General features: G+C 43.4%; 1 protein-coding gene across 1 annotated transcript in view; it reads left to right on the top strand.

The window, feature by feature from the left end:
* The first annotated feature begins 704 nt into the window (after positions 1-704).
* CTNNBIP1 (catenin beta interacting protein 1) overlaps positions 705-11837 on the top strand; it is a 51193-nt gene continuing 40060 nt past the window's right edge. Inside the window, exon 1 of the mRNA XM_040326404.1 lies at positions 705-838. The gene's annotated coding sequence lies outside the window, so the exon portion shown is untranslated. The remainder of the gene's footprint in view (positions 839-11837) is intronic.

Below are 11837 nucleotides of genomic sequence, written 5' to 3'. Positions count from 1 at the left end.
ATATATAATAATATACACAGAGGACCGATATATAATAATATACACAGAGGACTGACATATAATAATATACACAGGGGACCACTATATAATAATAATAATAATAATAATAATATACACAGAGGACTGATATATAATAATAATATACACAGAGGACCGATATATAATAATATACACAGAGGACTGACATATAATAATATACACAGAGGACCGATATATAATAATATACACAGAGGACCGATATATAATAATATACACAGAGGACCGATATATAATAATATACACAGAGGACCGATATATATAATAATAATGAGAAGCACACAGCTGCCTCCATAGGTCTTCTCTCATCCGATCTGGAACATACATACAGGAGAATATCTCAGCCCTCACTGGCTGCATGCTTGCTCCTCCCCTCCTTTATCACCACGTGCTCACCTCCTCCAAGCCCCTCCCCTCCCAGTCCGCCCCTCCCCTTCCTAGCGCCTCTCCTGCGCCGCGATGTGGGCGGGGATTTGTGTTCTCCTGGCTCCTGACTCGCTTCTGCCAAGCTAAGTGCGATATAATAGGAAATGACTGTACTGCCAATGAGATCTCCGCCCCCCTCCCTGTAACCCCTCCCCCCTCAGTGTAAGCCGAGCGACCTAACACAACCCCTCCCCTCTCTTATCCGGCCCCACCCCCGGGACCTGCGAAGGGGCCCGCCCCTCCCACGGTAAGCTCCTCCTCCGTGGCCGGTGATTGGCAGGCGGTGGCCGCCGGATCTGCAGGGCACACACACAGGCCGGAGCCGGTAGAGAGGAGGAGCCGTGCGGCCGGACGAGGAAGGAGACTCCGCTGATCGGTGAGTGCTGGGAGCGGCTTCGGCTCTATCCATTGTCTGTACTGACATCCGGGGGAGAACGGGAGGGTGCTGGCTGGGAGAGGGAGCCCGGCCTGGGGTGGGGGGAGGGATGGTGTGCCGGGTGTACGGAGCACAGATCCGGGATCATTGTGTGCTTACACCCCGGAGGAGGAGGGGGGATCCGGGGGCTGCACTGATCACCAATCAATATCCAGATCAATATTATGTTATAGACTCAGAGCAGTGCCAGGTATCAATATCCTACATATGTAGCCATCCCATAATAATATTATATTTTATTTATTAACTATTTTTTATTATGGATTATTAGCTGGCTATAGAGTATTGCCCAGTATCCTATACCGTAACTACTTCCCATATATTATTATTATTAATATATGGAAAGTAGTTACATATCTATGAGACATTGATACTGGGCAAGCTAATAATAAAAATAGCTAATCAATGAAAATATAATAATAATAAGTTAAATATTTCATTTATGTTATTAATAATAATAATAATAACAACATTAATAAATGAAATATTATTTAACTTATTATTATTATGTTAAATATTTCATTTATTAATGTCATTATTTATTATTTATTTCATTTGTTATTTAATAATAATAATAGTAATAAGTTAAATATTTCATTTATGTTAATAATAATATTTAACTTATTATTATTATTATTATTATTATTAAAGGGGTTTTCCACCCATTTTTTAAGTTTATTAAAAGTCAGCAGCTACAAAAAGTGTAGCTGCTGGCTTTTAATAAACTGACACTTACCTGCTCCACGGCTCCAGCGACGCGCCGGCCGGGGCTCCGCTCCTCACACCCCCTCCCCCTCCGGCCGGCGTCTTCATTGTCACTGTGGGCACCCGGCTGTGGCAGCTTTCGGCTTCACGGCCGGGCACCCACTGCACATGCGCGAGCGGCACTGCGCATGCGCGGCCCAGGCGATCGCCTACAGGGAGGGGCTGCCAAAAGGCCATATGACGTATCGCCTTTGCAGCCCCTCGGCGGAAGGAGGAAGTGGGACAGGAAGTCCCCTTCTCCTGAAGCCCCCACTCCCCCCCCCCCCCCCAAAAAAATTACATCAAATGTGGCATGTAAGGGGGCGAGGAGTGGGTTAAGCGGAGGTCAATTTTTAGGGTGGAACTCCTCTTTAAGTTAAATATTATTATTATTATTAACATAAATGAAATGTTTAACTTATTACTATTATTATTAAATGAAATAAATAATAATATTAAATAATGACATTAATAAATGAAATATTTAACATAATAATAATAATAAGTTAAATATTTCATTTATTAATGTTGTTATTGTTATTATTATTAATAACATAAATGAAATATTTAACTTATTATTATTTATATTTTCATTGATTAGCTATTTTTATTATTAGCTGGCTATAGAGCATTGCCCAGTATCAATGTCTCATAGATATGTAACTACTTTCCATATATTAATAATAATAATATATGGGAAGTAGTTACGGCATATGATACTGGGCAATGCTCTATAGCCAGCTAATAATCCATAATAAAAAATCGTTAATAAATAAAATATATATTATTTATTATTATTATTCTTTATATTTTCATTGATTAGCTATTTTTATTATTAGCTTGCCCAGTATCAATGTCTCATAGATATGTAACTACTTTCCATATATTAATACAAATAATATATAGGAAGAAGTTACGGTATATGATACTGGGCAATGCTCTATAGCCAGCTAATAATAAAAATAGCTAATCAATGAAAATATAAATAATTATAAGTTAAATATTTCATTTATGTTATTAATAATAATAATAATAATGATGATACTAATAATAACAACAACATTAATAAATGAAATATTTAACTTATTATTATTTATTTCATTTATGTTTAATAATAGTAATAATAAGTTAAATATTTCATTTATGTTAATAATATTTAACTTATTATTAATATTATTATTTATATTTTCATTGATTAGCTATTTTTATTATTAGCTTGCCCAGTATCAATGTCTCATGGAAATGTAACTACTTTCCATATAATAAAAATAATACATGGGAAGTAGTTACGGTATATGATACTTGGCAATGCTCTATAGCCAGCTAATAATCCATAATAAAAAATAAAAAAAATAGTTAATAAATAAAAAGAATAATAATAAAGTAGTTACATATGAGACATGGATATTGACCAATGCTCTATAACCAGATAGTAATATAAATATAATATACAATTTGCAAATCAATAAAAAAAAAATTATAAAAATGTATAAGTATTATATTATTAGCTGGTTATAGGACATTGTCTAATATCCATGTCTCATATATATATATATATATATATATATATATATATATATATATATATATATATATATATATATACTACTTACCAGCTACTCAATTTATTATTGCTTATATATCATTATTTGTGCATTATTATTTTCACTATTATATACAATGTTTATTCACGATTGTATATATTTTTAATATCATAATTACATTATTTATATTTCAATATTTTTATACTTGGCTGGTTACCCTCTCCCTGCCCCCTACATCCCTACATGGCCCTTTAACTGGGTCTTAAGTGGGGCGTACTCCATTTAGTCACGTGACCACTGCTTTTGACACAGTGGTCACATGATCGGGGGGGCCAATCATCTCGGCTCCCATTCGTAAGTACAGAGCATGAGATGTGGATGAGTCGGTGTGGTGGGAGCGAGATCTTCGCACAGAAACTTTGGCTGCGATGGAGTCGTATTTGCGGCGTGCGAGTGTCACTGGGGACCGGTTGCGTGGAAGAAAATTATGCTATAGCCTGGGGGGGGGGGGGGGGTCGGGATGCGTTTTTTTCGTGGGCGATTTTATTGGGGAAATGGCTGGTGTCGGCGCTTCAATCATCACAACAGCATGGTTGTTATGGTGTCAGGATGATTGAAAAGCATAATTTCTATTATTACATTGTAATAAAAATGAAATAGTTCAACTCGACATACTGCAGAATCAGTGGGAACCCTGAATGTGTCATCTGCCGCCAGATGTAGTTTGTCACTTGCCGCCAGATGTAGTTTGTCACTTGCCGCCAGATGTAGTTTGTCGCTTGCCGCCAGGTGGGGGAGGGGGGCTGTCGCTTGCCGCCAGGTGGGGGAGGGGGGCTGTCGCTTGCCGCCAGGTGGGGGAGGGGGGCTGTCGCTTGCCGCCAGGTTGGGGGGGGGGGCGGGCTGTCGCTTGCCGCCAGGTTGGGGGGGGGGCGGGCTGTCGCTTGCCGCCAGGTTGGGGGGGGGCGGGCTGTCGCTTGCCGCCAGGTTGGGGGGGGGCGGGCTGTCGCTTGCCGCCAGGTTGGGGGGGGGCGGGCTGTCGCTTGCCGCCAGGTGGTGGTGGTGGGGGGGGGGGCTGTCGCTTGCCGCCAGGTGGTGGTGGGGGGGGCTATTGCTTGCCAAGAAATGTAGCTGCGCTGTGATACAATAACAATTAAGTGTGAAAAGAATAAAGATACTACTGTGAGTAGTATTAATATATGGATGAATAAACAAACAATAAATGACAACTGTGTAAAAAATGTCATAAAATATGGTTCAATGAAGTCCATAAAAACAACAGAAAATCCTTCTTGAGTGATTCAAATAAGGAAAATCCACCACCAAAAGTGAAAACGCCATAAGGGATGCACGCTTACCAGATGGCAAGCAAGGATAGCTTGCGGCTGTAAGCCCCAGCCGGGCCTTTAAACGTGGACTACAGCAACCACCAGTTGTATTCAATGAAAACCTCAGATATGATGTCACCCAAGCAGATGAAGTACCGGAAATAATAAAGGACTTGCCATAGTGAAGTTCCGTAGGATCAATATAAAATTTAATAGGATAAAAAAAACATACAAACTCAGTCATGTAAGCAGCATGTAAAAGAAAGCCGGCCGGCTAAGCGAACACCCGTCCGCTCGGACTGTAACGCGGTGACGTCGGCACGTCGCCTCCTCCCGCCGCGCGTTTCGTCACACAAATTATGTCGTCTGGGCCAGGTGGGGACTGTCCCTTGCCAAGCGAGAGTGGAACATACGGCAATGTGGGTCGGGCAGTGAGATTTCATCTCTCGGCCGCCGCACCTCAGTGTAGTGATCGTGCCGGCGGTGAGGACTAGACGGTGGTGGGGCAGGGCGGGCGGTGAGAGATGACATCATCTCTTTGCTCTCACACACCTCAGACAGTGTTGTTCCTGGGCCGGCTGTGTGGGCAGAACAGCTGTGATGCAGAGGCAGGCCGCGAGAGGTGATGTCATCTCTCTGCCCGCCCGCTCCTGCCGAACCTCCCGAAGTGCAGCCTTAACGGCCCCCGCTGCAAACGGCTACAGCCCGGTAATGGGCCGCGGCCCGGAGGTTGGAGACCCCTGATATAGAGGATTCCCAGTTATAAGTGTCACCTATAACAGTGATGGGGAACCTCTGCACCCCAGATGTTTTGGCACTACATTTCCCATGATTCTCCTGCACTCTGCAGTGTAGTGGAGCATCATGGGAAATGTAGTTCCAAAACATCTGGGGTGCCAAGGTTCGTCATCACTGCTCTATAACTAGATGGAACTACGCTACTGTGAATAAGTATTCGCGCTGACAAGGAAAGCCGATCTGCGGCTCTCCTGTCAGGAAGGTGGTGTGCACTGATAATTGGCAAATTGGTTATCAGTACAGCCCCCATCAGAGGTGTCCACCACAATGCCTGTCAGTGCCCACCCATATCGCCAATCAGTGCCCTGTCGGTAACACCTGTCAGTGCCCTACACAGATGCCTGTCGGTACCTCCTTATCAGTGCCACCTATCGGTACCCATCAATTCTATATATCGGTGCCCATTAGTGTAGCCTCATCAGTGCCTGTCGGTGAAGGAGAAAACAAATAAATAAAAATGTTATTACCTAAACGAAGAAAAACTTTTTTAGTTTGTTTAGTAAAAAACAAAAACCCCAGTGGTGGTGATCAAATGGCATCAAAAGAAAGCTCTATTTGTGGGAAGAAAAACGCTTTTAGTTTGGGTACAGTGTTGTATGACCGCGCAATTGTCATTCAAAATGTGACAGCGCTGAAAATGATCCTGGGCAGGAAGGGGGAAGTGCCCTGTATTGAAGTGGTTAAGGTCATGCCCTAGCATCTCAACCGGTTTAAAAGGCTAAATTCACCTTTGTTCACTTTTTTTATTTTTTTTTACTAAATTCCAGCCCCCCCTGTATACCAATATAGCATTAATGTACTTCTTTTGCAAAACAAAAACGGCTTTCTATTTATTCTACACCCTTACCTCACGCTCTTCAAAACACTGGTTCATTACTTCTGCCTTACTTCCTGGACAGACTTTAGGTCATGACACAGGAAGGAGTTGACCAGCTGATCTCATTGGCACACACCCTGCATCATCTACCCTCAACTGGTCAACTCCTTCCTGTGTCATGACTTTAAATCTGTCCAGGAAGTAAGGCAGAAGTAATGCATAAGTGTTTTGAAACATCCATGAAGAGAGTGAGGTAAGCCTTTGTAGAATAAATAGAAAACTGTTTTATTTTTGCAAAAGAAGTACATTAATGCTGAATTGGTACACAGGGGAGCTGGAATTTAGGAAAAAAAAGTTGAACTTGGCCTTTAAAGTGGGTGTAAACCCACTTAATAAAAAAAAAAAAAAAACACCTGCAAGACAAAGGCATAATGAGCATAGCATATGTGCAGGCGCCGTAGACATCGGCACCCGTCTTTATTGTAAATATCTCCTAAACCAGGGATCCTCAAACTACGGCCCTCCAGCTGTTGTAGAACTACACATCCCATGAGGCATTGTAACACACTGACATTCACTGACATGACTGGGCATGATGGGAATTGTAGTTCCTGAACAACTGGAGGGCCGTAGTTTGAAGACCCATGTCCTAAACCATCGAGGTTTAGGTGATATTTTGAGCACCTACAGGTAAGCCTTAATCTAGGCATACCTGTAGGTAAAAGTGGTTGTAAAGGGTTTACAACCACTTTAAGTCCAGACTTTGACTAGGACACTCATACCTTAATTTTGAGCCATTCGGAGATGGACTTGCTGTATTTGTATTTCGGATTGTTGTCCTGCTGCATAGCCCAAGTGCTCTTGAGGTCAGGAACTGATGGCCGGACTTTCTCCTCCTTTAGGCCCCTTTCACACTGAGGAGTTTTTAGGCGGTTTAGCGCTAAAAATAGCGCCTAAAAAACTCCTGCCCAGCATTCTCAATGTAAAAGCCGCGAGGGCTTTCACACTGAGGCAATGCGCTGGCGGGAGAGAGAAAAAATCTCCTGCAAGCAGCATCTTTGGAGCGGTGTGTATACCGCTCCTTCCCATTGAAAACAATGGGACACCGCTGTAATACCGCCCGCAATGCGCCTCTGCAGAGCGATATCAACCCAACCCTTTCAATATCAACCCTTTTTCGGCCGCTAGCGGGGGTTAATACCGCACCGCTAGCGGCCGAATTCCGCAGCAATTCCAACGGTATAGCGCCGCTATTTTTACCGAAAATATGTACAGTGGAAACTCAGATTGCGGTTAAAAAGCGTTTCGCAATACGAGCACTGTATTTTAAAATATCCTAACTTGGTTTGCGAGTGCTGTCTCGCAAAACGAGCAGGATTCAGGCCAAAGCGGTGTGCAATACCACGTTTGGCATGAGGTGGGGGGCACTGGAGCCGAACGGCGCAGTTCGGAAATGCACGGAAAGGCCCAAGGACAGCTCGACAAATCTCGGGAACGGAGACTTTCCGAGGTTTGCAGAGGTCAGCCGAACTGTCCTTGGGCATTTCCGTCCGTTTCTGAGGCTCTCCCTGGCGCCCCCCCCCCTACCTCTGGCTGCATGCGGTATTGCATGCCATTGAAGTCGATGCGGAACAAATTATTTTGGTTTCCATTGACTTCTATGGGGAAGTTCGCTTTGATATGCAAGTACTTTGGATTACAAGCGTTCTCCTGGAACGGATTATGCTTGTGATCCGAGGTTCCACTGTACATGTAAATACATATTGTCCTCAATTGAGAGAGCTAGATAGAGAGATATATATATATATATATATATATATATATATATATATATATATATATATATATATATATATATATATATATATCTATATCTCTCTGACTCTTTATTTTATATTTTGGATATGTATTATTGCAGAAAGTAAAAAATATTGTGTGTGGTGTGTTTTTTTTTTTTTTTTTTAAATTGTTGCTCTTTTTTGTTGATAGTGCAAAAAATAAAAACCGCAGATGTGATCTAACACCACCAAAAGAAAGCTCTATTTGTGGGGAAAAAAAGAACATCAAATTTATTTGGGAGATCCTTGGAGTGCTGGTGACATTCTCTTGGTCCTTTTGTAAACAAAGCTTCAGTGTGCGGGTTTATGTAAACAAAGCTGCAGTGTGCGGGTTTATGTAAACAAAGCTGCAGTGTGCGGGTTTATGTAAACAAAGCTTCAGTATATGAATTTGCAGCCAGTCATTCAGCTCCTCATTTTGTTGCACGTGTAGCAAGAAACTAATTCCTGCCATCTGTTAAAGGCAGACAAGTGAATTTTTTATTTTATTTTTTCGATCGGCTCTATTCAGGCATTAAAGTGCTTCTAAAGGCAGAATGTTTGTTTTTTATCTTAATGTCTTCTATGCATTACGGTAACAAAACACCTTCCGTGTGCAGCACCCCCTAATACTTACCTGAGCCCCATTTCAATCCAGCAATGTTGCATGAGAGCCACAAAGTACGCGGGCACAGAGCAGTGGCTTGGCTTGGGTGCCCCCATAGAAAGCTGCTTGCTGTGGAGGCACTCGGCAGGGGCCAGGAGCGATTGCGGGGGACCCGAGAAGAGGAGGATCGGGGCTGCTCTGTGCAACACCAATACACAGAGCAGGTTAGTATAATATGTTTGTTATTTTTAAACAAGACTTTAATATAACTTTAAACTATACCCACCAGGGGCAGCCTACTAACGATTGAAAGACGTAGCCTGACACAGATGACAACCAGGTCGGGGAGTGGAGGGTTGCAGCGGACAAGTGATCACTTTAAGGAGAATAATGCCCATACAGACTTCTAGTTTTCACACATAATACATGCCTTGCATATTACTGTCTGGGATGTGGTATAGCCACGGCTCCATTGTGCAGTGTTGAGGTGCACCTGCCCATTGGCATGTGTGTGGGGCGGGGGGTGCGATTTGCATGTACGGGAGTGACATCATTTTTACAGTAATGACATCATTGCGGTGCAGCCAATCGGACGGCCGGAGGAAGCAAACCTGGAAGGAAGTCCGCGCCGCGGCCGTGACGTCACAGCGTGGCTCCCTCCTCCTCCCCCGGCCGCCAGGCAAATAGAGAGGAGCGGGGCCTCGCGCATACGCAATAGGATTCCGGCGCAAAGCCGAAAGGCTACACTGCCAGGTTCCCTTATCCGCAATGGTGGCGGCAGCACCCAACACCTGATGGAAACCTCAGCTGCGGTGCCAACATTGCTGGACTCCAGGACAGGTAAGTGTCCGATGATTAAAAGCCAGCAGCTGCAGTATGTGTAGCTGCTGGCTCTTAATTTCTTTTTTTTGCCCGGAACACCGCTTTAAGCTCTGGTTCACATTGATGCGATTTGGCATGTCAAATAGGCGGCAATTGCCGAAAATGACACCGTCCGAAAGTACTACTTTTGGGGTGCGATTTCTATTGACGTGTGCAGAAACCCACACAGGTGTCTCGAAAATCGCCCCTGAAATTGGGACCGGCATGCGCGAATGAAAACGTGTGAGTTCCGCTGAACTTGCGCAATTTCATTTCCGCAGTCAGTGTGAACCAGGGCTAAAAGCCATTTTTGAGCTTCACTCATATTACATTGCCGAGGCCAGTGATGGCGAACCTTGGCACCTCAGATGTTTTGGAACTACATTTCCCATGATTCTCATGCACTCTGCAGTGTAGTGGAGCATCATGGGAAATGTAGTTCAAAAAGATCTGAGGTGAGGTGCCAAGGTTCGCCATCACTGGCCTAGGCTGAGATGACGGCATCAGTTTGCTGCAGGCAGGTGGAAGCATTTCCTCTCCCCCAGTGGTCCGACTGCAACATTATCCATAATCGGTAGCAAATTACGAGGGGAGAGTGTGGAGGGGGAGCGCTGTTATCTCTGTGGGAAGTATTAAATACCTGGAAGTGTTATAGTGATATATTACGTGGCATGCACTTCATATGTGACATCTCATACAGTATCACAATATAACAAACTCAAATTTTGGGTAGACCGCCACAAGGTAAAAAACATAAACATTGCAGAGAGCAGTGGTTGGCTATAAACCATTCCAACCAGATCTCCCTTTTTATAAATGTGGTGATTCAGGCTCCAATATGGCCGCCTCCGTGTTGTGATGATATTTGGGTGTGACCGCCAACACTGATCCTATCAGCCTGATTCATCCCTTCCATAAACATGTCAGTCAATACGCTCACAGCTTTATGTTACCGTATTGGCTGCAGGAAACCAGTAACTGCATGCCTAACGCAAACCAGGCCCTTCTAGGGGACGTGCTGTGACCTGTAGTTCCTCAATGGTTTCTGGATCTCTGGGTTTTCAGTTGCATCAAGTCTTAAAGCGGTCCTTCCATTTCCGTGTAATATGCAGTTGCGCTCATAAGCTTACATACCCTGATCAAAAGTTTACATACCTCATTTTCTAAATCGGTTCCATTTTAACCACTTGCTTACTGGGCACATATACCCCCCCTCCTGCCCAGGTGAAATTTCAGCTTCCGGCACTGCATCGCTTTAACTGACAATTGCGCAGTCGTGCGACGTGGCTCCCAAACAAAATTGACGTCTATTTTTTCCCACAAGTAGAGCTTTCTTTTGGTGGTATTTGATCACCTCTGCGGTTTTTATTTTTTGCGCTATAAACAAAAAAAGAGCGACAATTTTGAAAAAAAAACAATATTTTTTACTTGTTGCTATAATAAATAGCCCATTTTTTTTTTTAAAAAACATTTTTTTTCCCTCAGTCTAGGCCGATACGTATTCTTCTACATATTTTTGGTTAAAAAAAATCGCAATTAGCAACTGGTTTGTGCAAAAGTTATAGCGCCTACAAAATAGGGGACAGAATTATTTTTTCTTCTTCTTCTTTTTTTTTTTTTTTTTTTTTTTTACTAGTAATGGCGGCGATCTGCGATTTTTATTGGGACTGCGACATTATGGCGGACATATCGGACACTTTTGATACATTTTTGGAACCATTCACATTTATACTGCGATCAGTGCTATAAATATGCACTAATTTCTGTATAAATATGACTGGCGTTGAAAGGGTTAACACTAGGGGGTGAGGGAGGGGTTAAATGTGTACCCTGCTTTAGTGTTTCTAACTGTAGGGGGAGGGGGACTGACTGGGGGAGGTGACCGATCTGTGTCCCTATGTACAAGAGACACAGATCGGTCTCCTCTCTCCCTGACAGGACGTGGATCTGTGTGTTTACACACGCAGATCCACGTCCTTGTCTGTGTAACAGCCGATCGCGGGTGCTTGGCGGACATCGCGGCCGCCAGGCACGCGCTTTGGCATCTCAGTGATGCGGCGGCGCTCGCGCGCCCCCCAATGGCTGAAGGCCGTATATAGACGGCCTCCCGGGAATTGGCATCCACACTGCGGCCGTACAAATTCGTTACGGCCGGCAGGAAGTGGTTAAACTAGTGCATTGTTGGTTCACTTACCTTTTCCTTCCATTTCCCTTCAAAAATTTTCTTTGTCTGAATTTCTCACTTCCTGTTCCTCCTCAGTAAGGTTGCCCCCATCATCTGGGGGTTAGTCAGCCAGAACAGCTTACTGCGGAACAGGAAGTGAGACATTCGGACAAAAAAAAAACATTTTAGAAGGGAAATTGAAGGAAAAGGTAAGTGAACCAACAATGCACTAGCTTAAAGGAACCTATATAGAAAATTAACA

The sequence above is a fragment of the Rana temporaria genome, chromosome 10, assembly GCF_905171775.1.
Source record: "Rana temporaria chromosome 10, aRanTem1.1, whole genome shotgun sequence".
Taxonomy (NCBI): Eukaryota; Metazoa; Chordata; class Amphibia; order Anura; family Ranidae; genus Rana; species Rana temporaria.
This window is presented reverse-complemented; position numbering and strand designations above follow the sequence as displayed.